The sequence below is a fragment of the Cervus canadensis genome, chromosome 27 (genome assembly GCF_019320065.1).
Source record: "Cervus canadensis isolate Bull #8, Minnesota chromosome 27, ASM1932006v1, whole genome shotgun sequence".
Classification (NCBI taxonomy): Eukaryota; Metazoa; Chordata; class Mammalia; order Artiodactyla; family Cervidae; genus Cervus; species Cervus canadensis.
Window position 1 is genome coordinate 37,802,384 of NC_057412.1, and position 26,104 is coordinate 37,828,487.

The window sequence follows — 26,104 nt, forward strand, 5'->3', positions numbered from 1 at the left end:
AGACAATAAAGAATCTGCCTGCAATGCAGGAGACCCGGGTTCAATCCCTGAATTGGGAAGATCCCCTGGGGAAGGAAATGGCAACACATTCTAGTATTCTTGGCCTGGAGAATTCCATGAACGGGCTATAGTCCATGGGGTTGCAAAGAGTCGGACACGACTGAGCGACAAACACTCCAGCTTTCAAAGTGGACCGGATCCCACCAAAGCCCAATTCTGTGGTTTTGCAAAAGGATAAAGCCACTCTTAGAAACAACAGAAGTCTCCTCTTTATATATAATCACTCTGATATAGTAAAGATTTATAGGAAAGTAGTTAATATTGTATAAACTTGATTATATGAACCAACATAGTGCTTCTCAGGTAATTAAAAAATAAAGTATAATATTTGAACTTTTTCCCAAATCAGTATTAGTTGAAGTAACAAAAACAAGTTAAATGCAGTTATATCAAGAGCTATGGAAACATTTAATAAGTTAACTCATGGTATAGAAAAAGCCGAAAGAGTTGCAAGAAGCTATGTTTTGCATGTGTATGTGTGTCTATGTGTTTGAGTGTAAATAGAAAATACGAAAATCAAGAAAGATGATTTCCAAAGAAGTTTGTATCTGGATTTGTATTATCTAATATAATCAAATAAATATCTTAATAAAAACATGGCTAAAAATTGAGGCATTTTGCTGCTTAACCAGTCCTCTAAACTCTGCTCCTCTTTTCTAATCGTTACTTCATACATCACTTTAGAACAAAATTTGTTGACAAAATGCCATACTTTCTTAGTTTAGAAAGATACTTAACATCTTCAAGAAATACATCATCAGACCTTTAAAATTTAGGAAAAAAAACTAATTACTACCAAAGTGCTCTGGGAGTTAAACTATTACAGCACAAATCTTTTGGCATATCCCGCATAGTAAGTGATGTGTAGTAAGCTACTTCATTTCCCGACTCTGCTATTATTATCCTGATTCCTTGGGGGAAGACTTAAATGTCTTAGATTCTTAAATGAGGGAGGAAAAAAGCCTAAGTCTGTGTGCTCTTCAAATAAGTAGAAATAATTATGAGGCTTTTCTGACCAGATATAATTTTTACCTTGGAGACTAAAGCAAGACCTCTTGCAACAGCCATTATTAATAACACTGATATAATTACTATTTGGGAAAAAAAAAGGAAATCTGTCCAGAAAAATCAATTATAAACCACCAAATGTTCTTTGGGCTTTTCAGAGTGGTTCTGTGCTTATTGTCTCTCATGACCTCTCCATTAAGAGACTGACTGGCTATACTCCTAATGGTTTCCTTCAATTATTTAGAGGGGATTTCTAAGCTTTTGTATTTCATATTAAAATGGACTGGAGAGAATGTCCTGATTTGTCTTTCTTGCAGAGCAGAAGGGTTACTTGGGAAAGACAGAGTAGTTCATGTGGTTTTGTTCTAAAAAGGTAATTCAGAATCATCTCCCGCTAGCACTGTCTTGGAAACATTGACTCTTATAAAATTAAACAAACAGTAATTGCCCTCATCTCACATGCTAGCAGAGTAATGCTCAAAATTCTCCAAGCTAGGCTTCAACAGTACATGAACCAAGAAATTCCAGATGTTCAAGCTAGATTTAGAAAAGGCAGAAGAACCAGAGATCGAACTGCCAACATCCGTTGGATCATAGAAAAAGCAAAAGCATTCTGGAAAAACATCTACTTCTGCTTCATTGACTACACTAAAATCTTTGTGTGGGTCACAACAAACTGTGGAAAATTCTGAAAAAGTTGGGAATACCAGACCACCTTACCTGCCTCCGGAGAAATCTGTATGCAGGTCAAGAAGCAACAGTTAGAACTGGACATGGAACAATGGACTGGTTCCAAATTGGGAAAGGAGTACAACAAGGTTGTATATTGTCACCTGCTCATTTAACTTATATGCAGAGTATATCATGTGAAATGCTGGGCTGGATGAAGCACAAGCTGAAATCAAGACTGCAGGGAGAAATACAATAACTTGAGATATGCAGATGAAACCACCCTTATGGCAGAAAATGAAGAGGAACTAAAGAGCTTCTTGATGAAAGTGGAAGAGGAGAGTGAAAAAGCTGACTTAATATTCAGCATTCAAAAACCTAAGATCATGGCATCTGGTCCCATCACTTAAAGGCAAATATATGGGGAGACAATGGAAACAGTGAGAGACTTTATTTTCTTGGGCTCCAAAATCACTGCAGATGGTGACTGCAGCCATGAAATTAAAAGACACTTGCTCCTTGGAAGGAAAGCTATGACAAACCTGGACAGCATATTAAAAAGTAGAGACATTACCTTACCAACAAAGGTCCATCTAGTCAAAACTATTATTTTTTCTAGTAGTCATGTATGGATGTGAGAGTTGGACCATAAAGAAAGCTGAGCACCTAAGAATTGATGCTTTTGAACTGTGTTGTTGGAAAAGACTCTTGAGAGTCCCTTGGACAGCAAAGAGATCCAACCAGTTCCTCCTAAAGGAAATCAGTCCTGAATATTCATTGGAAGGACTGATGCTGAAGCTGAAACTCCAATACTTTGGCTATCTGATGTGAAGAACTGACTTGTTGGAAAAGACCCTGATGCTGGGAAAGATTGAAGGTGGGAGGAGAAGTGGATGACAGAGGATCAGAAGGTTGGATGGCATCACCAACTTAATGGACATGAGTTTGAGTAAACTCTGGGAGTTGGTAATGGACAGGGAGGCCTGGTGTGCTGCGGTCCATAGGGGTTGCAAAGAGTTACACACGACTGACTGAACTGAACTGAACTGAACTGGGTTTCTGACGAAGTCTGTAGACAGGAAATGCTTTTCTTGTTTTTATTAGAGGAACTTATTAAGGAAACAGTTTTTGAGTTGAATGAAATTAGTTTTTCAGGGAAGTTCATTTGAGGATTTATTTGGAGCAAACCACAAAATGAATATTACAAACACATTCATGTGCAGTTTCTGATTTCAGTCCCTTTGTTAAATTTGATGATCAGAAAAATGTGTCTGCAGTACGTTATCTAAGCCCCTTGAAGAAAAAATTACTCCAATCAGTTCAAATTCATTAATATGCTTAAATTCTGCCTTCAAAAGCATTAGTTGAAGTTATCACCTATTGATTTTTTCAGTAGCATTTATTTTAAAAAGCTCTTGTGTTTTCCTACTTGAGTATTGTTTGAGAAAAAAGCTAAGTTTCTAACTTTAGTATAAATAGTTTGTTGTAAAAATAAAATATATTTCTTAATTGTACTTAATTACCAGTTATTCTGAACCTAATTTTTGATCTAGCACTGTAATCTGTGGAAGGCAGAAATCTAAACTACCTACTCCTTTTTCTTCTTACAAAGGAACACTTTACCTTGTGTTATTATATATTATGGGCTTCCCTGGTGGCTCAGACATTAAAGAATCTGCCTGCAATGTGAGACACCTGAGTTCAATATTATATTGTATATATTGTATTATTATATATATATGCTATTTTAATATAAAAATGTGAAGAACAAAGACAGGAACAGAAAGAAGAAGCTAAAATATATTAAATACCTGTATTATACCAGGTTCTGAGCTACCTATCTGATAGCAAATCCAGAATGCCTTTCTTTACACCATGGAGGCCCCTTAAAATGAGGTTTTCCAGGTGGTCCAGTGCTAAAGAATCTATCTGCTAATGCAGGAGATGCAGGAGACATGGGTTTGATCTCTGAGTGGGGAAGATACCCTTGAGCAGGAAATGGCAACCAACTCCAGTATTCTTGCCAGGAAAATCCCATGGAGAGCGGAGCCTGGAGGGCTGCAGTCCATGGGGTCGCACAGAGTCAGATGCGACTGAGCACGTACACATGTTTCCTGAAAACTATATTCAAGACTCTTTTGCAATCTAAAGTTACATAAGAATTTAGCATTAAATGAATCTCTGTAATAAAAATCCTTTATTGATACAACTTTAAATAATTAAAGAGATAAAGCATTTTCATTTTTGGCTTAGAAATTAACCTAGGATGGGAGATATTTAACAGTTAACATGGCAAACTCCAGGCAAAGGGAACACTTGCATGATAACCTAGAACAGAAATAAAATTCAAGGATTGAGTATAGTAAGTAAGGAAGACAAGAGGAGGTTGAAACAGTGTTCAAGAGAAACCCAAGGACACCCTTCCTTTCTCCTCCCTGTCACCCTTTTTTCCTTCTTTTCTTCAAGCATCTTTCCTTTCTTCCCTCATTTCTTCTTTACTTCCCTGCCTCATTGAAAACCTGTTGAATGACAACAAGCATGATGTTTAGCACAACAGATTCATGTTAAGGATGATATTTAAAATTTTAAATAGATATTTAAATAGATATTTTAAATTTTAAATAAATTTAAATATTTTTTATCATATTTGGTTAGATAGGCCTTAGATATAATTAACTCTCACTAAAAATGTTTTGCTTTTGTGATTCTAGAAAATATTCATATTATTCATTAATACCATTTTAACTTTCAATGATTTTTATCCAATTCAGTTCTAGGAATTGTATCAATTTTATATCTCTCATTCACTTATTTTCCTTTTGAAATGCTCAAATCAAGGCAGGTGTTTACAAATGTCTTTCTTTAAAATGGTTGCAATCATAATAATAGTACATTTGATTCATAAGTTTAACTTCCCAAAATATTTAGTTTGGAATCAATCCAAAACAAAATATTACATTATTCAAAAGAGATAATATCTCAGGAAATGTATGCCATGATCAAATATATATTTAAAACAATTATAGTCCACGTGTCTTTCATTACAATTTTATTTTAAATATATATGTCAATTGCTATGTGAGGAAGATTTTGCAGAGACAATAGGAATTGCAAGTTCCTGCAGACCTCTCTGTGGCCATGCTAATCTTCCCATGCTTGGCATGAGTCCTCTTGGGAGCATATCTGGTGCATCTTTGCATCTCCAGCAACTGGTTCTTTGCTGGACATAGTGCAATAATTCGATAAAAAATGAGAAATGTAATTAGATGAATGAATGATTTGTCACTCAAACTTGCACTTTATTTTTTTTCTATGTTTATTATAATTGAAAAAATAGTGCTGTGTCTGAGCATGTGATTAACCCAGAAAGTGGTTTATTGGCTTTTAGAATTATGCCAGAGTAGGTATTCTGAGTTTCTTTCTTTGCACAATAAGTAGGTAAGGGTAAAACATACTGTTGATAGTAATTTTAGTCTCATAATAACTGAAATTAAATTTTAAGGACTCACCTTCCCTATCAAAAAGTCAAAAATGAGGATGGAGGAGAAACACAGCTGTAATTTTGGTAAAGTGGACATTCTCTGAGAGTAGATTTCTCAGTGCCCTGAAAGCATCATTGTCAGGATCAGCATACTGGACCATCATCCAAAAAGTAGAGCTCATCCTAGGTCTCCTGTCTTCAGGAAAGAGTTCAAGGAAAGCTGAAGTGGTACCATTTCAGCAGCAGCCTCTGGCTACTTGCAGATGTACATATAAATTATTTCTGGAGAAGAGTTTTCAAAATTTAGGACTCAAAGACACCAGAGACTATGATCAGTCAATAATATCACAATCAAAGAACATGAAACGCAGGAAAAAGTTAAGACATGAATGAACCAGCAGAAACAATCAGCAACAAATTTAGAATCCCAAGGACTATATATATATTAAAGAATCATACATAGAACAGTTATATATAGAATGTTAAAAAGAAATAAGAAGTGAAATCATGAAGGTGAGAAAAAGATAAGAACAGGCAGATTGTGGGGGTGGAATGGAACTTCCAAAATTTAAAAAAAAAATCATTATTGTAAGAAATATTGAACCAGTGGATTAAAATACCATACATTTTAAATTTATATATGCATGTATACATATGTGGTATACAATAATAAAATGAGAAATTTAGCAAAGAGACAAATAAAAGGAAAATATAAGAAGAATAAAAGAAATGGAAGATAGGATAACAGAATTGAACATACAATCAGCTGCATTTTAAGAAAAAAGAATGGACATCATGTAATACTTACATGAACCGTGGCTATACATATACATATGTATATATATATGATAAAGAATAATAAAATGAGAAACTTAGCAAAGAGACAAGTAAAAGGAAAATACAAAAGAAGAATAAAAAGATTTAGAAGATAGGATAACAAAATTGAACATACACTGAGCTGGATTTTAAGAAAAAGGAATGGACGTCATATAATACCTACATGAATCTGGCTTTAAGTTGTCTAGAACCAATCAATCCATGGAGTATAGCATATCCAATATAGGAAAAATAAGAACTCATGTTTCTAGATATGTAGAATGCACAAAATCTATAGTAGAATTGCAGAATCTAAAGGATATAGATAAAGGTGACAGTTTTAAAATTAGATATGAGAACACTGAGAAAGGAACAATTAAAATTAAAGCAGATTTCTTAGCACAAGAGAAAACAGAAAATTTAAGAATATTACCTTTAGAGTTATGGTAGAAAACATTTAACAACCTCAAATCGTCTAGGAACAGAGGTGAAATAAAGGCCTTCAGAGATAAAGAGCTCATCACCAAAAGACCTACATAAAGGAAATTCTAAATGATGGACTTAAGTAAGAAGGAAAATGATGACAAAAGGCTAGTATAAGAAACCAGAAATGAATAAATTAAACAGTAAGCATACATATTGTTTTTGTTGTTCAGCCATGAAGTCGTGTCCAACTCTTTGTGACCCCTTGGACTGCAGCATGCCAAGCTTCCTTGTCCTTCACTATCTCCTGGAGCTTGCTCAAACTCATGTCCATTGAGTCAGTGATGACATCCAACCATCTCATCCTCTGTCATCTCCTTCTCCTCCCATGTTCAATCTTTCCCAGCATCAGGGTCTTTTCAAATGAGTCAGTTCTTCGCATCAGGTGGCCAAGGTATTGGAGTTTCAGCTTCAACATCAGTCCTTCCAATGAATATTCAGGACTGATTTCCTTTAGGATGGACTAGTTGGATCTCCTTGCTGTCCAAGGGACTCTCAAGACAGTAAGAGTGTATTAACATAGTATATCTTAAACTAACATTTCTCAAAGTATGTAATGTAGAGCTAGTCTTAATACATGTATTTTTTTCTAATCACCATAGAGTTGTATTGTAAAATCAATTTGGAAAATGTAGCATATATTTCCTGTCTCTGTAATTTAATGAAGAACTTGAGCATAATTAAATGCTTGGGAGATACCTACAGAAAAGTAATCTACTTAATTTTATTTAACCTAGTGCTTTCCAAATTTATTTGATCCTGGTGGTAGATGTAGGTATGCATACTTCGATCTTCCTTCAAGAGAGAAGCTGCTACAAGAGTTCCTCCAGCTGCTATGGGATCCACTGTTCTTCCCAAGCCCCTAGGAGTAGAACCAGGCCTCTCTTGACAGATGCAGAACCTGTTTGAGGCTCCTATTTATCTGGCCAGGAGACTTTCACAATTGCACTGCCATCCAAAGCATTTTCAACACCATTGTATTTCTCCACCTCTCTCTTTTCATAGGAATCCGACTTCCACTGTGGTCTAAAAGCTCTCCTTGTCTGCTTGACCCCTTTCCTTGAACAGGTTTTACCCACACAGATATTTCCCTCCTTCAATACCTTTACTTTCAACATCATTTTGGAATCTGCTCCCCAGAAGACTCAAACTTACATGATCATAAGATGTTTTGTTCTTGAACCATAGCAACACATGTTCCTTGGAAATAAGGACACATAGAAAACTTTTTGGGAATTGCTGTTTTAAGCCAAACTCTTGCTGCCAGGAAATTGTACAAAAACTTTGTTTCAACCCACTCATAGTAGGAAAATATTATTTTAAGATTATATGTGTATATCCTTTTTTCCTCTTTATCCTTTTTTTTTTTTTTTTTTGCTTTTAGATTAAGGGGTATGAAAAAATAATCCTCAGTGCCAAAGTAAATCAATCCAATATTTTCATTAGGTAATTTTGCCATTCTGAGTGTAGTTTTACTTCACTGAAGCATGAATTCAAAGCAAGAGGTATAAGGAAGAAAAAGTAAATATGTTTTGTTCTGCTTTTATTAATTTTTAAATATTGCAGAGTTGTATATCTAAATCAAATTAAATAATTCATTATAAAATTCTTATTCAAACATGAAAAAATCCAAAAAAGTAGATATAGTTTATTGAGCATTGTAAAATATTCTACTCCTTGATAATCTGTAATGAGAAACACTTTTCAGAGTCTTATTCCTTTTACATTTAAAGAAAATTTTAAATGATTTAATAAGTAGGCAACTATTGGAGAAAATAGCTACAATAAACTAATAAAACCAAAGTCTCTGACTTTGAAACCGATACCTAGAGATGTCCTCCTGGGTGTCACCATAAATAATTTTTCCAAAGTGAGCAACTGAAATGTCAACAATATATAAACTATCTGACTACATGACTCATTCATTCATTGAAATAGGCTTACCAAATTCTTAGATAGCAGATACCTGTGCAGATAGTCACTGCAGCCATGAAATTAAAAGACTCTTGCTCTTTGAAAGAAAAGTTATGACCAACCTAGACAGCATATTAAAAAGCAGAGGCATTACTTTGCCAACAAAGGTCCGTCTAATCAAAGCTATGGTTTTTCCAGTAGTCATGTATGGATGTGAGAGTTGGACTGTAAAGAAAGCTGAGCACCGAAGAATTGATGCTTTTGAACTGTGGTGTTGGAGAAAACTCTTGAGTCCCTTGGACTGCAAGGAGATCCAACCAGTCCATCCTAAGGGAAATCAGTCCTGAATATTCATTGGAAGGAGTGATGCTGAAGCTGAAACTCCAATACCTTGGCCACCTGATGCAAAGAACTGACTCATTTGAAAAGACCCTGATGCTGGGAAAGATTGAAGGTGGGAGGAGAAGGGGATGACAGAGGATGAGATGGTTGGATAACATCACCAACTCAATGAACATGAGTCTGAGTAAACTCCGGGAGTTGGTGATGAACAGGGAGGGCTGGTGTGCTGCAGTCCATGGGGTTGCAAAGAGTCGGACATGACTGAGTGACTGAACTAAACTGAACTGAACTGTGCTAGGTATTATAGATTTATGTTAGAATAAGCTTCAAATTCTGAAACTTGCAAAAAATAAGTTAACTTGGAATTCATTTCCAAGAACCTATCATGACTAAAACATATTTGGTTTCAAAATTACTATTTTATTTTTACTCAGAGTAATTAATTCTTTTGGATGGGTATATTCAAATCAAGAAGACTAAATTCATTGTTTTAATGAGTTAAAGTTTAAATGAACCTCTCTTCCTAAGGCATTTATATTGGCTACTTTTGAAAATGCCTTTATCTTAATGGTTTAAAATGTCCTTCCTCAATTCTCTTGTAAGTGAGACCGAGTTAACAGCCTATTATTATGTACTCCTTACTGGGCTGTTAGTAGCTTTACAGTCTTTCAAAGAACACACCTGCTGCTCATAAAAAACATTTATGTTGCTACAGAATTTGGCTGTGTTTTAAAATCATGTATTTACAATGACCTTGTAGAATCCACACTGATCTAATATTTTAAGAGGAAAGTAAATAAGAATAGATTTCTGCCCATTTACTTGAGAATATCACTGGAAAATTAGAAAATTTCATTATCATTCAAGTTCTAATATAGGAAAAGTTGGTTTTCTTTAATGTTTTTAACTTTCTTGGTGGACACTATTTGAGTTTGTTTAGCTGTTTTACCTTGAAACTTTGTCTCAATTTATGTATGTTGAAAAAGACAAGTTTATGTTTATATATATATATATATTTAGGTGTGTGTGTGTGTGTGTCACTGAAGCTATGTTTCTCCGGTCATGTCCAACTTTTTGTGACTGCTTGGACTTAGCACATCAGGTTCCTCTGTCTGTGGGATTCTCCAGGCAAGCATCCTGGAGTGAGTTGCCATTTTCTTCTACAGGGTATCTTCCCAACCCAGGGATCGAACCTGCACCTCTTACATCTCCTACGTTAGCTAGCAGGTTCTTTATCACTAGCGCCACCTGGGATACACACACACACACACACACACACACACACACACACACACACACACACACACACATAAAGCTAATGACTTAAATACTGTTAGAAATATCATTATTTCCACAATTATTTCCACAAAATGATTGAAAATGTGAGTGAGGATATTAAAGTTAACTTAGATACTCCTTAAGCCTTTAGTAATAGGAAATCGTTAAGTCTATAATTAGAAAATGTTAAGCTTTAGGTCGCAAAGAGTCAGACTGAACTGAAGTGACTTAGCACAAGCTTTAGCTGAGGAAGTATTCTGCAGTCCTTCATGGTTGAATGCAATATAAATTGTTTTTGGCTAAGTTTCAGTTGGCAAAGGCAAATTGTTCCCAGAACCTATGTTTCATCCTTCTATATAACACAAGGACATTTAAAGAAGGCAATTCACGCATTCATTATTTCCATATGTCCCTTGATTCTTGTTATTTTGTGGGGTAAATCACAGCAGGTAGATGGATGAAATCTTTCTAATTTGCCCAAATATGTATAACTATTAGGACTGCTGCTACCAACAACCTTGTGCTAAATTTCTTAATATTTAGTGAATTATGCATCATAACATTTCTACCTTAGCATATTTAGCGGCTACATATTTTTATTTATTTATTTATGTTGTTGTTGTTGTTGTTGTTGTTTCCATTTATTTTTGTTAGTTGAAGGCTAATTACTTCACAACATTGCAGTGGGTTTTGTCATACATTGACATGAATGAGCCATGGAGTTACATGTATTCCCCATCCCGATCCCCCCTCCCACCTCCCTCTCCACCCGATTCCTCTGGGTCTTCCCAGTGCACCAGGCCCGAGCACTTGTCTCATGCATCCCACCTGGGCTGGTGATCTGTTTCCCTATAGATAATACACATGCTGTTCTCTCGAAACATCCCACCCTCGCCTTCTCCCACAGAGTCCAAAAGTCTGTTCTGTACATCTGTGTCTCTTTTTCTGTTTTGCATATAGGGTTATCATTACCATCTTTCTAAATTCCATATATATGTGTTAGTATGCTGTAATGTTCTTTATCTTTCTGGCTTACTTCACTCTGTATAATGGGCTCCAGTTTCATCCATCTCATTAGAACTGATTCAAATGAATTCTTTTTAACGGCTGAGTAATATTCCATGGTGTATTTTTAAAAGACCATCATATAGTCCTTCTGAAGACTTAGTTCAGTTGCTGGTTAGTACAGTGGCTAAGGTTTTTTATTGTTCTCTTCTATCTGTAACATGGCAAATAGGTGTGACAGACACATAATGCCTCATAGCTCCTGGAACATGTCACATTAAGGATTATTACAAATCACTATTTTTTTTTTTAAGGACATAGATACGTATAATGTTCATCGCAAATCACTATTTTTAACCTCAAAATGGTGCTGTTGTTCCAGTGAGAGCTACATTAACAACTAGTCAACTGATCATGACCACAGATGCAAGTAACTGACTTGAGGCCCAAGTAACTAACTCTAAAGGAGGATCTGTTACCTGAAGAAATTTCTAGACATTGGTGTTATTCTCACCCATAGATCTCAGCTGCACCACTAATCACATAAGGCATCCGACTCCTGGGCATTCAACTGATTTACCCTACTAACTCTATTGACATGGGACTAAAAGAGTAAAGTTTCTGTAGCTGTAAGTGATCTACTAAATAACCAATGCAGTTCGCATCGATAAACTCAGAATATAATTGATTATTAAAATATGTCTTACTGTAAGTGACAGATGTTTCCGCCAACTACATATACATCTATTTTATAATATCAATAGCAAAATAACCATTCTATCTTGTATTTGAAGAAGATACTGCAGTTCAGAATATACTTTCATATGCATCTTATTTGATGCATCACAGCAATATTGTGAGGTGAATGAAACAGGTTTTTATGTTTATTTTTTATCTGAATGTGCTGTGGATCAGTAATATTATGACATATTTACATTCACCTGTCTGTGAGTCACACAGAGACAGCACTGTATCTCCAAATTTCAGCTCAAAAGAATCAGATAATTAGGTGTTTAAGTTGATTAAGTTTTATGTGTTAAAAGAGAATCTTCAAAATACCATCACCCAATCTAGTGACAAAAATAAAGAATCCCATATTAGATTGAGAATTCCATATTTGATTGAGATCTATGAGATACAGGTTAATGGTCAATCTGCTTGTTCCAGTTACCTGTTACTGCATGACAACACTACCCCAAAAATGTAGTAGCTTAAAAATAACAATAAGTATAGCATCTCATGAATCTATGGACCGTATAATTTGAACAGAACACAGCAGGAGCTGCTCCACAATTTCTGGAACCTCAGCTGGGATGACAGAAAATAGGTTAGGGGCTGGAACTCCTGAAGAAAGGCCATGCTTAGGGTCTCATCATCATCCCCCTCCCACCACCTCCCTCTGGCCTCCCCCACCTCACCAGCTCTCTCTCCAGGGCTCCCCCAAAGCTATTCTGGAATTCTCCACAGCTTGATGGTCCCAGGCTAGTCGTACTTCTTAGATTGCAATGCAGAGCTCCAAGCCAAAAGTGAAAATTGCCGGTTTTCTTAGAGACTGGGCAAGTAACTGAAATTGCTCACTCCTACACTATTTTATTGGTCGCATCAGTCACAGGCTAGACAAGATTCAAGGAGTGAGGGGCAAAAATCTGACTTTTCAATGAGAGGAGTGTAAAAGAATTTGCCACCGTCTTTAATTTGCTGTACTAATTTATTTTATACCTATATAATATTACATGCTTTATTTCTAGTTTGTACTAATCTAAAAATAAATATTTTTCAGTATGGGCAAAGAAATTTATTAATGTTGAATGTGTATGAAATTCTAGAAGTTTAAAACTATTTTAATAATTATATATGGAGATATGTGGGGTTAAAAAAACCAACTAGTTAATTTAGAAAAGTAAAGCAAAAAGAAAGAAAAACAGAAAACTATCACAAAAAAGTCTTTCAGTTCTTTGAATCTGGACTATACATTGGGTTGTGCCAGTGTGGTCACTGCAAATAAAACAGAATTATAGAATCAGATTATCCACTATTGAAAGTAAGGCAATTTCTGCAGGTGCAATGAAAAAGAATCCATTACTAGTACCACCAACCCAAGTACCAGCTGATGAATACTTAAAATGGGCAACATCTGTGACCATGACCCAAGAACAAAGACTTCTTCAGTTGACCCAGATTATATTTTAATTTACCCTAAATTTAATTTATTGATTCATCATAGACAATTTCCTCTGATTTGATTTCAAAACTAGTTTATATGTGGAGTAAATAAATTATATATATCCATTGTTTGATAATGAGGCAACTTAAAATAATATTTCTGGAAAATGAGCTTGCCTTGCCCTGAATTCCTTTTCTTGCCTTTAACACCATCTGTAGTTATCTCCACATATCTCAATATGTTTCTTTGGATTCAAACACCAGCACTGGAACTAAAAGAACCATGTGTGTGTTTGTGTGTGTGTGTGTGTGTATGTGATCTAAAAGAACCGTGTGTGTGTGTGTGTGTGTGATCTAAAAGAACCATGTGTATGTGTGTGTGTGTGTGTGTGTGTGTGATCTGTGGGAAGCTACAAATTACTGTAATCTGTTTATTAATATTATATTACTAAGTTTCTGTCGTTAATGACAGTCATGGGATATTACTCAGTTTCCAGTCACAATATCTTGATAAACCTATACTTTGTTGTGTTTGAGTATAAACCTTGAAGCATTCATTTGATACACATCTTAATATTATTGGTCCTCTAAGGAAATTTAAAGATAATGACTGCCTTAGATCACTAACTGAAAATACTGAGTTATTTAGAGAATAATGGGATGATTTTCAAGTCACGATGATATCACTTACAAAGAAGGTTTAAAATCCCTCTTTGAGGAAGGGGGACTACGTTCCTTGAGACCTAAATTATGCTTTGTAGCTTTGTGCATTGATCTTAACAGATATCTTTGTTTCAGTTTTGAACAAAACAAATATATCTGTCATCAGATCATAATTAAGACCCATCAACAAATATAACAAAAAAATTAAAGTCTCATCATAGCAACAACGTACATTTAAATGCAAAGATAAAAATGGAAAATAAATCTTTTCAAAATGAAAATGAAAAGTAAATCGGAAAGTGTTTTCTTCCTATTCTAGGTGAGACTAAGGCATTCTCATGCTTGTACATTTAAATGAATTTCTGCCTCCTTTTCAATGCAAGAAGAAGCTCTGATGTCACCATGTTATGCAGCTGCTTTGGACAAATGTTAAGACTTTATACAATACTCAAAGAAGACGTTTTTCCATGGAGACTTCTCCACAGAGCTTTTTTTTCCCCTTTGTATTCTACTGGAAATTTCACTCTAGTGGAATGCTATTTTCTCTTTTATTCTTATCTATAATTTTTACCTTCCTTATTATTCACTTTAATTCTGTCAGAATAACTAGCAATGAAGTGATAGCTTTGGAGTCCTGTCACCTGTGTTTACTGTCCAGTTATTTCATTTTCAAAGACTTGGTCTCTGCTAGTCTTTGTACTTCTTATCTATCACGTAATCAGTTAACACTATTGTGAAAAAAATTAACCATGTACATTCTGTGTACTCTATATTTTTCTTCTCTAAAAACCATGTTACTGTATCTAGCTGTATTTTTTTAATCCACATTCCACAACTGGGAAGAATTAATCAAAGTAGCATGCATATGTTGCTTTTCTCATTTTGTGTCACCCCATTCAGCCTTGTTCTTCCAATCGTTTAACTTTGAAAACATTCATTTTGACATTTGGAATACTGTTTATATTTGAAGAAGTCAACATATGTGTAGTGATGCTTCCAAAGACTCTTACTGTGGTTTTTTCTTCTCAGGAGCATTTATTGATAACTTATCTTAATTTTATGATAAAATTGCTTCATAATGAGCTTTTATATAACTACCTTAGTATCACTGATATTACTGATAACTACTGATATCAGCAGATATTTGAAAATAATAGAGTAATAGAGCACAGAATCCCCTGGAGAAGGAACTGGCAACCCACTCCAGCATTCTTGCCTGGAGATTCCCCTGGACAGAGGAACCACAGACTACGGGCTGTGGAGTCACAAAGAGTTGGATATGAAGGAGTGATTAACACACACAACAGAGCACAGAAGGGAAAACTATATCCCGTCTGTACAAGGGTAGGTTACATGCATACAGATGGGAAAGTTAAAACTGAAGAAATATTAATATATATGGAAGTATTAAAATATATTTCAGCACAAATCTCAGGTTTTCAAGCATATTGTTCTGCAAAATATTTTTTGACAAGTAAAATATCGGCTCTTCTCCACAAAGCTATGAGGAAAATAAGTCAGCTATACTGACATAATATTATTGTGTTTTGGTACCATAGGCCAGTAAAACAACTTTTTCTCATCTCTCATTTGAAATATCATTAGTTTATGCAAACTAATTTTAAATTGCTGTAACAATATGTATGATTTTAAAGCTGTACACATAGAGCAATTAATTCATCAATTTACTTGTTCAATATATTTGGCCAATGTATTATGAAAGCTTACAATATACTAGAAACATTGTTTTTTAAGCAATGAGAATATAGTGGTTAACAGGCAAGTAAAACACATACAACATTTTTAAAAAGACCTCTCACAGCATCTGCAGAATTACTTCAAGGCATAAGCCTACATTGCCCTATTTTAAACGAACTACCTTTTTATAATAGTTCCTAAAAGAAAGAAATACTGCTAAACACATCTACTGGACCTGTAAAAATATATAAATATTTTATATATTTTTTTCTTACAATAAGCTTAACCCTTTGAGATGGTATAATCATCTCAGTTCTCATAGACTAACTACAATTAGGACTCCATTGGTCTCATTCTAGCACCAGTATTTTGTAAAGGTCACATTGTAATAACTTAGCCATTTTTTCCCTGAAAGTAAATTTAACCACTATTTCAAGCAATTAATTATCTGCTTATAAGTTAACTGTTTTCTGTGAAAATCAACTTGAATGCTTAATTCTTGATCAATATACTTCTCCCATCAGCTGTACTTTGCTACTATCTGTACTATTGCTCAACATTTGACGTTCAGGAATGCATTTTAATTTTCATTTTAGGTGAACATTAGATGGAATATAAGAAAAAAGTCATGAATGGTTTTAAAAGTGATTTAGAGTTATCTCCTGTTTTGAATTACTGGGGTAATCAAGAGTTGATTTTAGTAAATTATAGCTGTGGTATACTAAATGATACTTCTCCGAAAGTGCAGTCAAAAGTAGTTGTGTACTTAGAATATCTACTTCTATATTTTTGTACTCACACTTAATTTGTAATTATGTCATAGCAGTTGCCAATTTTTACTTAAAAATTAAAAAAGAAATACACCTTACCCACTAACTTAGTACACCCTACCAACTAGCTTGTTAACTCTTTTTCTCCCCAAGTTAAAAATTCCATCTTGTATACTTAAATGAATATAAGAAAAGAAAGCAACTCTTTTGGTTACAAACAAAAAAACCCAACTCTGATGATTACTTAAGGATGTCAAAATGTCTAATCCAAGGCAGAGTAGAATCTTCTAGACTCAGGAGTGCAGCAATCAGAAAAGCTGAGGTTATTCAATATAATTCTATCTTCTCATTATGAATTAAGTATCACTGGAGAAGAAATCCATAAGCATTTATGCTTTCTTTTATATTTGAGGCAATCATCTTTGTCGGGCACCAGCCCCATTTTCCCCTAATGTGGGGCTAACTTAGATGTGGTCTCCAGAGAATCAGTGTGAGCTGGAAGCCACCCCAATTAGCACTTCCACATTGGAACACAATTCTAGTAGTCCAGTCCCCAATGACTTGTGACCAGAGCTGCACCATATGTTAAATAATGGCTAGGTATTCCTTTGCGGATATCAATCAGTAGATATGTATTAATATTAAACACTGTCTATGCATCCAACACTCCTTTGCTTTTTTATTTTATTTTGTTCTTTGAAGGAACTGATATCATGTTGTTGAGGCTATTGCCGCCTACTTAGGGGTATATATTGATACACATTGAAATAACGAGAGGAAGGAACCAGATAGTATAAAATTATTCTGTCATTCTTTGAATCATTTCTTGAAAATTATGTAACAAAAGAAAACAAAAAGTTGAATTTCCCCATGCCACCCCGTGATCAGTTTGTTTGAAAATTGAGAATATTATCTTAAATAACATATATTAAAGAGTGAAGTGAAGTGAATTGAAAGTTGCTCAGTCATGTTCGACTCTTTGTGACCTCATGGACTAAAGCCTACCAGGCTCCTCTATCCATGGAATTCTCCAGGCAAGAATACGGAGTGCACTGCCATTTCCTTCTCCAGGAGATCTTCCCAATCCAGGAATCAAACCCAGGCTTCCCTCATTATAGGCTGATTCTCTACTGTCTGAACCACCAAAGAGTAATAGACTTAAATTACAAACTATTGTAAAATGAATGATATTAATATGCATATATATCCAAACTTTTTATATGACCCATGCAGAAAAAGATGAGAAAGAAGAGATGAATAAGTGTAAAATAAAAAATTAATGAAACTGAATCAAGAAAAGTGTATTTAATTTATAAAATCAAAATCCAGTGTTTTTGAAGACTGATAAAGTAAGCAAGCTTGACAGGAAGGAGGAAGACAATATTTATGAAAGAGATTTTCAATGAAAAATCAAACCTAATTGTAAATTTAGATATATAAATGTAATGGATAATTTTCTGTTGATTAACAAAAATGAATAGGAAGAATATCTGAATATAGGATAAAATAATTTTAAAACATGGCCAAATATCTGTCCCGGAAATGATCTATCTCAGTTGAGTTTTAAAGGATCAGATAATTACCATGTTATATCAATTATTCTAGAAAATTAAAAAATGAAAAAGTTTCATAATATATTCTCTTAAATATAGCCTAACTCAAATAGTATAACCAAATATTGATAATAAAAAGGAAAAAATAAGAAAACTCTAGGCCAAGATCATTTAAAGAGAGGTATAAAAATTCTGTTTGAAATGTTTTCAAATTGAATTAAAGACTGCAATAAAAATTTTAGAATTATATTATAACCAGATGTTAACAAGTAAGGATTATATTAGGAATGCAAAGATAGTTCTTCATAAGTATATACTACATTAAGGTGAAAATGTATAATTACTTTTGCAAATACAGATAAATTGTTTTATAACATTTAATACTCATTTCACATTTTAAAAGCATAATACAAACAAAATTATAGTGTAAGAAAAAAAGAAGAAAAGTTCTCCCCTAGATACCTGTTAAAAACCTAAATCAAACATAACTGTATTTAACAGTTATGCATTAACAACTAATTCATTCAAGAAAAAAGAAAATCAGGCTGCTGCTTTTACTGTTGCTATGTGGTATTCTACAAAAGATCTCTACATTGCAATAAGACAGGATAAATAAGGGACTTGCTTTTTTACACAGCAAGCACTTACAGATTTACTCATATAAGTGTAAGCGTTAGTTGCTCAGTCATGCCCGACTCTTTGTGACCCCATGGACTACAGCCCACCAGGTTCCTCTGACCATGAGATTTTCTACTAGGCAAGCATACTGGAGTGGGTTGCCATTTCCTTCTCCAGGGGATCTTCCTAACCCAGGGATTGAACCTGGGTCTCCTGCAGGCAGATTGAACCTGCAGGCAGATTCTTTATGAACTGAGCTACAAGGGAAGCCCCTTACTCATATAGGTCTTGCATATTTCTTGTCATAAACTATAAGGTTTTTGTTGCTATGGTAAATGGAATATTTTAAAATACAATTTTACTGGGCATTGCTAGTGTATAAGAAAGTAACTGATAATAGTATGTTGGCTAACTGACTTATTAGTTCTAAATTTTTTCAGTTAATCTTCTATGGATTTCTAGGTAGACAGTCATAATTAGCAGAGAGAAAATAATGGCTTATTACAGCTCAGTCATTAGGAGAGTCATTTTCCACATATTAAAAAGAAATATTGTTTTTAAAGTTTAGTAAGACAATTAACTTACACTTTAGGAAGAGCCTGTGTACCATATGGTTTGCCTAGAGTAGAATAAGATTCGCTCTCTAAAGAGCTCTTAAAAAAGAAACAGATTAATACTTCTTTGGAATGAATCAAATAAACTGATACAAGAATGGAAATGGATGACTTTTTGGAACTATAAGCTCTTTTATAATTATGCCTATCTTACAGACACAATATAACTTCAGTTCCTGGACTCGCGTAGCTTATTCTGCTGCTCTATTTTACAAATCCTGCAATTGGAGTGCACTGGGAGTTGGTGACTCTCAGAGAACATTAAAAGATCTCATTCTAATTAAATTCAAAAATAAACTGAAGAACCAAGCACAATGCCCATGTATTAATTTTAGGGAAGCTGTCCTTTCCAGAAACTAATATATTTGTTTCAACTTCAACAGCACGTGGGAATCCACATTAGTAATCAGGAAATTACAACATCAAAGTAAAAATATGAAAAATCTTAAGGAATCTTTCAGCCAGGGTATGATAAGTACCTACCCCCACATAGGATTCATTTGTAATAATGACCTTTAAAATAAAAGCCACCAAATTCAGTATCCCTCTTCTTTGGAAAATAATTATTAAACTCTGACAGAATCTAGTACACAAGCTTTCCTTTAACTGTAGGTCATGTGAAATCACTTCATTTAATTCAAGTGAAATATTTTCAGATTTGTTTATACCATTGTTTAGACAACAAGATTCTTTGATAACCTTTCAAACTTTATGTTTCTAGGCTATGCAGTTCTTGCTTTGTCAGGAAAAATATTTTGCTGCAGATCATGTTCTAAATGTGGTTTTGATTTGTTTAGTTTTGAGAAGATTATTGTGGAGACATTTCAACAGTCTTCTATCATGAATTTGTTGATGGATTGTGTGTGTGTGAGAGAGAGAGACAGAGAGACAGAGATGCGGAGTGAAAAAGAGAGACACAAAAGTGGAAAGAGACAAGCGACAAAAAATAACTTAAGCTAGGGGTCCCCAACCCCCAGGCCAAGAACTGCTGCTGGTCCCTGACCTGTTAGACAGCAGGCCACACAGCAGGAGGTGAGCAGTGGGTTAGCAAGCAAAGCTTCATCTACATTTGCAGCCACTCTCCATCACTCACATTACTGCCTGAAGATCAGCAGTGGCATTAGATTATTAGACTATTAGATTATCATAAGAGCACAGATTCTACTATGAATTGCACATGTGAGGGATGTAGGTTGCACACTCCCTCCCCTACACCTAAGTCCGAAGAAAAATTGTCCTTCATGAAACCAGTCCCAGGTGCCAAAGAGGTTGGAGACACTGACATAGAGGACCCCTAGCAGAGCTATTAATATCCACTTTTTAAAAAAATTTTCTTAGGAATCTATCACTTCAGTCTTCTATCCAGCAGAACAGGAACTTTACCATTGGCTTAATTAGAACATTGACATTAAAAAATAATGATTGTGGTAGTAGAGTGCCAATTTTTAATAGTACTTTTCCCTATTCCTGATGACTGAAACTTGGCATGACTTGAAAGGATAAAGAAAAATCCAACAGTGCTTTAATCTGTCCTCTTAGGGCTGTTCTGTGTATAAAGCCATGCAGGGTACCATCATACATCAAAAATTCTAGAAGAATCTCCTGGACATTATCAAGCAAATTCTATTCCCAGCCCCAAATAGGAATAATATGCTTTGAAAGATTGGGTGAATTATTAATATAAGCCCCTTGGAATTTCATGGAATCTGTCCATATGACATAATGTCAAAATAGAAAAAAAAAAAAAGCAGAATGATTAGATGTGTTAACCTTAATAGAAAATAACTTTATCTTTGATATTACTACTTGAAATTTTCAATGTTGAGAATTCTTGCTTCCACTGAGGAACTTTTATGTAAAAGTATTCTAATGCCATCAAATCATTCCTATCTGGCTCACGGTTCAGTTCAGTTGAGTCACTCAGTCGTGTCCGACTTTTTGAGACCCCATGGACTGCAGTACACCAGGCCTCCATGTCCATCACCAACTCCAGGAGTTTACTCAAACTCATGTCCTACTCCACAGTCAATCTTAAATTTAAAGTTATTTCTAGTGATTAGATAATCAAGAACATAAAGTGTGTAAAAATAACCTTGGCTCAAAGTCTAATTTATAAGCATTTTTGTGCTACATGTATCTGCTTGACTTGGGGATAGTGAAAAATCACAACTTTAACAGAAGCAGCTGACTAGTTATGTGACTTGCTTTAGTAAGTGACTTATTCTTTTTGGACCTGTTCCATCATATACTAAGTGAGACCAAAAATATTACTAGTTCTTCTTGCCATAAGATTATTATGAGTATTACATAAAGAATGTGTGTGAAAATACCTTGAAAATTGTAAAGCATTGCATAAATCATGCTTGTTACCTTATGACTGCTGGTATGTATGTAGATCTATATGTCTGTAGCAAAATCTCCAAAACATGACTTTTATCCACATGTATAATCAAATTAGTTTAAAATTTAAGGAAAAAAAATCTTATAGAAATCCATTTAGACCCAAAGACTTTGTGTGTGTGAGTGTGTGTGTGTGTGTCTGTGTGTGTGTGTGTGTCTGTGTGTGTGTGTGTGTCTGTGTGTGTGTGTGTGATCAGCCAAAGACTTTAAGAGAAAGCAAACCAGTTAAAAAGTGACCACTTTATGGGCCTATTGAATCTACTTCCATAAGTGGGACTGGGAAACCCAAAAGAGTAAGATGAGGCATGATGAGAATCAGTCACAGCAGAGAGCAGGCTTCTATTTCTGACATAAAAATTACAGAATATAATTGCTTTGGTAGAACTTTGATAATTATGTAATCCAAATCTATTATAGTGCCCCAGAACTTACCCTAGTGAGCATTCAATAAACATCAAAGCAAATGAATGTCCTGGAGGTGACTTACCAAGGTACATAATAGAAGCAGAACCCAAATTGAGCCCAGGACAGGAGAATTCCAACCCAGAATTATTTACATGCAGCCTTCTGTTGATACAGATCACATTACCTTTGCTTACAGAAAGATAGAGCCATAGTGACTAGACACCTGAGCCTATTTTCTTTTCACTAAATTAGGTTTCAAATTGAATGCTAAGAGGGTCCAGACTCTAGTAAGAACATCCCTGTTAGTGACCATGAAGTGTTGACTTGTGTATAGATAAAGCTTAGAGCATTTTAGGTAAACGAAAGATTCAATGTGACAATAAGATTAGACTCCCAGGAAAACTAGATTCTCAGAAGCTGGAAAGGGGCAATCTTGAGTCTAAGATGCAGGATCTGCCCTTGAGAAGAGACCTTAAATAAATGTCTACATCTCTAGAGAATAATAGATGCGTATTCTGTTTGACAGTAAATGCCCTGTATTCACACTGTTTAGTTCTGGACTTTGTTTTTAGTATATGTGAATACCAATATATAAACTAGAAATTGTATACACATTTATTTAGGAAATGATATACATATCATTACATTAAGTGCATTGCTACTAAATGTTTTGTCCCACAATTGATACTATTAGTCATGCTTAGCCAAGGGGAAATAGTTTAAAAACTGTTTCATGTTCAGCCAATAAGCATTAGTACATAAGACTGCCAGCATTATCTTTCCACAGTCCAGTGTACTTTGCAACCCATGGGGTTATGCCTTTGGAACTTCATTTAATGTTATTTATTTACTGCCTGACAGCCTGTTTTGACCCTTAAAAGTGTGCAAATAATAACTCACAAAGACTAAAAAATAGTATATTTATGGAAAGTCATAAATGCTTAGAAGTGGTTAATAATATATCATGAAAACTTGTAAAGTACAGTAGTGCAATACTTAGAAATTTGTAGACTTACACTGTATTTGAAAAGATATACTGACAATTAGTGAGTTAAGCATGAAATGTAAGAAGTTAGAAGACAACATAATTAATACGAAGAAAGAAGAAAGAAAATAATTTATATTAAGATAAGATATTAAATGAAATAGAAAGCAAAGAACGATAGAGAGATAAAGCCAAAAGTTGGTTCAAGCCTCAGGAAAGCTTGATCAAGAAAACAAGTACTAAAATTGAATAACATTAAGTATGAGAAGACTTTACCATGGATTTACCAAGGATGAAGAGCTTGTAAGATAGTAATATGAACACTGGAATATATTACCTAGCAGAGTTGAAGACATAAGTAGCATACAAATAGCAATTCCATATTGTACAAACTCTAGGAAAACCCTCACACGTCCCCTCTTCAGGCATGCTCAGACCTGAGCCCTCCTGGATCCGTGGCAAGGCACCGTCTCTGCCTGCTCACAGCTGCTTTGAACTGGAGTTGCTGTGTCACAGAAAGGGAATTAAGCAAAATTACTCTGGGACCGTAGTGCCCTATGCTTGTCATGGACAAGTGCTAACTTGGTTTCCCAAGAGCTTGGAAACACCAGGAGGAGAGAGGGCTGCGATGCCCTGGAAAGAGGAACTCTCCTGACTGCTCTCCGTGCTCCCTTCCTCGGCATGCTCAGAGGAGGCAAGACGCGGGGCAGGGCAGCAGCCCTGTGATGCTGTGATTCAGGCAGAAGATCCATGTGAGCATACTTCCTACTTAGCGATTTTTATTCCGGGGATGTAGTTACAGACATCTGTGTAACTGTAGATATGCTAAAACCTATTTGCAAAAGGAGTCCTTTGCTCCTGGCAACTTTACTGAGTAATAAATTACTATTAAGTTATGTTTTTATTGGGGCTTCCCGGGGCTTCTCTCATAGCTCAGTTGGTAAAGAATCCACCTGCAATGCAGGAGACCCTGGTTTGATTCCTGGGTCGGGAAGATCCGCTGGAGAAGGGATAGGCTACCCACTTCAGTATTCTTGGGCTTCCCTTGTGGCTCAGCTGGTAAAGAATTCACCTGCAATGTGGGAGACCTGGATTCAATCCCTGGGTTGGGAAGATCCCCTGAAGAAGGGAATGGCTACCCACTCCAGTATTCTGGCCTGGAGAATTCCATGGACTGTCAGACACCACTGAGCGACCTTCACTTCACTATGTTTTTGTATTATTATGAGGCCATTCTAAGTTAAACTTTCAATCTGTATCTGTATCCTCTCTCCCTAAGGATAAGACTAAATTCCTTTTTCAGAGTTTAAAATTCTCTCAATCATAATTACTTATTGTGAAATGCTACTCAGAATACACAGTAACTCTTATGTTGCAGAAAATTCTTTGAAAGATGAAATATTCTCCTCTTCTATTTAAGAATGAACAGTCATCCAGAAGTTCTTCCAAACTTCCAAACGGGATCCTCTCTTCCAGTCGCGCATGCTCAGTTGCTCAGTCATGTCCAACTCTTCGCCATCTGGTGGACTGTAGCCCACCAGGCTCCTCTGTCCTTGGATTTCCCAGGCAAGAATACTGGAGTGGGTTGCCATTTCCTGCTCCAGGAGATCTTCCTGACCCAGGGATTGAACCTACATCTCTTGTATCTCCTGCATTTGCAGGTGGATTCTTTACCATTGTGCCACTGGGAAAACTTTTTTCTGCACAGTATGGGTGTTAAGCCCCCTAATTATTAAGATCTTGATCTTAGAAAGCTTCTTCTTTAAGGCCTTAGCAGATAATTACTGCCATTGGTGATTTTATAGACTTTATTGTCTTGGATTTTATAGAAGGCAGATATTTATTTATTTTCTAATCTAGAAGTGACCTAGGGATAAATATAAGTTGCAGTTTATCTGTTCTTTCCTTTTACTTAAAGTGTTGCTATTGTTAAGTCATTTATCTTTGTACTTTGTGTTTAATAAACACAGTTCTCTTTGGAGTTAGATGACAAATGCGGTTCCTCAGCTAGACAGAGAATAACCATGTAGCATGTAAAGTTCTGACAAATATGGCCATAAAGTTTAAAAATGACTTTTAAGATAAGGAATTTTTTCAAAAGTAGCATAAGGGAAATTATTTTCATAGTTACAAATCTTGTAGCATCACTGGCCAATAAATGCAGTTTGATACATTCTGTATGTAGATTTTTATAACTTCGTTAATCTGGAAGGTCTTCTGGACAACAGATTTTTTCAGGCAGAGGCTAAATGGGATCTTGATGGAATATTACAGATCGAATATAAGCATCAAATGAGTGATTTAATTAATGATCTTGAAAGTTATTTCTATCTCTGAGAATCTCTAGATATATTGCAATGAGAATATTAGAGAATTAATTCAAGGACCTGGTGGCCTAATTTGACCTATGAATTTAGAAAAGTTGTTCATATTTTTTTTTCAGCTACCCTATTAGAACACCATAAAGTTATTGAACAGTAACACTATACAAAAATAGAATTGAGTTTAATGTGTTCCCAGCACCAGCATATCGTGGACAGTCTCTTAAAGGCACAAGTAAATTGTTCTGAGGTTGTGGACAAGACAAACCACTGAAGAGACCCTGAGTGACTAGGGCATTCAGTTAGTTGTGGTTCCTGTTAGTGAGGAGAGAGTCAGTTAACTGCAGGTGACCAGCAATCAAGCCTCCAGTCCTGCCTGATTTCTCAGGAGTGCTGTCTCTTGTATTCTTCTCTGTCTTTGATGCTCCCTCGTGGACAAACTGTAAAATCTACCTCACAATCATGATGTATCTTGTACATCTTTACAAAATAAACGGGGGTGTTTTTTCAGAAGAGTCAATTCTCCCTCAAAAGAAAATTTTCATCGTTTTATGTCTTAAGTTGCATTAACTTCAGTGTTACTACTGGGGATTCACTGAGTTTCAGAACAGTGCAATTGATTTGGGATAAAAGACTTCAAACTTTAAAAAGCGATTAATGTATTTTTCCTTTTACCCACAGGTCTACCCACGGATAGCGCCGGCATTTTGGCACTACCTGCGGGTAGAAGTGAGTAGCGGGTACTTGAATTCTCCCACCCTTGCTCCTTGCACTCTGCTGGTGTGGTCTGACCTAATGTGCCCATTGGTTTAAGATGCCGTTGCCATTCTGTGTACACGTGCTCTCACGTCGCCACCA

At 35.3% G+C, this 26,104-nt stretch overlaps 1 protein-coding gene across 1 annotated transcript in view; it reads left to right on the forward strand.

Annotated features, from left to right (window-relative positions):
- The window catches only part of EPHA6 (EPH receptor A6), a 962,333-nt gene that overhangs the window by 589,678 nt on the left and 346,551 nt on the right, over positions 1-26,104 (forward strand). The gene's annotated exons all lie outside the window — the stretch shown is intronic.